Source organism: Lampris incognitus, chromosome 11, assembly GCF_029633865.1.
Source record: "Lampris incognitus isolate fLamInc1 chromosome 11, fLamInc1.hap2, whole genome shotgun sequence".
NCBI classification, from domain to species: Eukaryota; Metazoa; Chordata; class Actinopteri; order Lampriformes; family Lampridae; genus Lampris; species Lampris incognitus.
Genome location: NC_079221.1, coordinates 16229236 through 16230650, shown reverse-complemented (window position 1 = coordinate 16230650; position 1415 = coordinate 16229236). Strand labels below are relative to the sequence as shown.

General features: G+C 40.4%; 1 non-coding gene across 1 annotated transcript; it reads left to right on the top strand.

The window, feature by feature from the left end:
- The first annotated feature begins 340 nt into the window (after positions 1-340).
- Positions 341-412, top strand: trnaa-ugc (transfer RNA alanine (anticodon UGC)). Its single transcript has one exon. It is a non-coding gene; the product is annotated as a tRNA-Ala (tRNA).
- The last annotated feature ends 1003 nt before the right edge of the window (positions 413-1415 follow it).

Below are 1415 nucleotides of genomic sequence, written 5' to 3'. Positions count from 1 at the left end.
TGCTGGCAGATCACCAGAGTTTGAAGAGTAGTGTGTTGATAAATCCCCTCTCCTTACTGGTACACTGAGATATTTTGCAAAGCTTAATTCTGTCCTTCACTAAGAAATTCAAATCGTGACTTGGCTAGGGTTGCAAGAAAATGAAAATGGCTCATAAAAACAACTCGAAGGTGTTTTGGAGAAAGTGGGACTTCTCAGAGTGTGAAGGCTCTTTTATGTACTTCGCTGCTGTTTTTTAACATACATATGTGAGAAAAACATACCAGAAACTTGTGACCGAAAAACGTCTTGCATGGAGATTTGGATTGTCGACAAATTACACTAACTTAAGCCAGTAGTTGGGGATGTAGCTCCATGGTAGAGCGTATGCTTTGCATGTATGAGGTCCTGGGATCAATCCCCAGCATCTCCATTTACTTACCGTTTTGCCTTGAATGTAGCTTCTATCCTTAAAAAGTCAAACTCTCCCTCATGTTAAAATAAATGCTGAAAATGATGGTTTTTCAGTTTCTTCTGACACCAGATAGCTGAAAGTTGGAGAGGTTGTCAATCCACACATGGCGACAACAACTCTCACAAAGGATGCCACACAATCCTTTCCTCAGCCAACCTATGAACATAAAATTCAAGCTGTTGCTTGATAAGAACGAGCGTAGGTTCCTGACAGATCACTAGGTTTGGAAGGTGAGCAGTGGAGAAAGAGTTTGGTGATAAATCCCCTCTGTGCTATGTTATTCTCAAATGTAATAAAGTCTGTCACTTAAAAATTCGAAACGTAACATTACTATGGACTACAAGAAAAGGACAATGGTTCAAATAAAAAAACCCAAAGGTGGTTTGGAGAAAGTGGGGATTTTGCTAATGTAAATGGTGGTGTATGTGCTTCTCTGCTTTGTTTCAACAAGTTTGACATAGAGAGAACAAAATTACCAGAATACAGTTATGGACAAAAATGTATTGTATGGAAACTGGGTTTTCTGACAAATTACATCATGTTTGAAACAGCTGTTTGGGATGTAGCTCAGGGGTGGACTGCCTGCTTTGCATGTATGGGGTCCTAGACTCAATCCCCAGCATTTTCACTTCCTAATGGCCTTTGTCAGGATGTACCTTCAGTTCCTACAAAGCTGAACAGCTCCCTCAGGTTGAAATATGTTTTGAACATTTCAAGGGTACTTGATAGAGCTGTCCTGTCTCAGAAATCCCTGGCCTACCGTGCCATCAAGACATGTTTTGAGCTCTTGGTAAAGCTCCGACGTTCATTCAAAGAAATATTTCATTCGTAAAGGAATTCATTCATAAAGACATGGTTCGCCAAGTTTGGTGTGTAAAAACTTGACTGGCTTGCAACTAGATCTGACCACAACAACATCGAACGTCTTCGGGTTGAACTGTAATGTTGACTGCAAGACAAA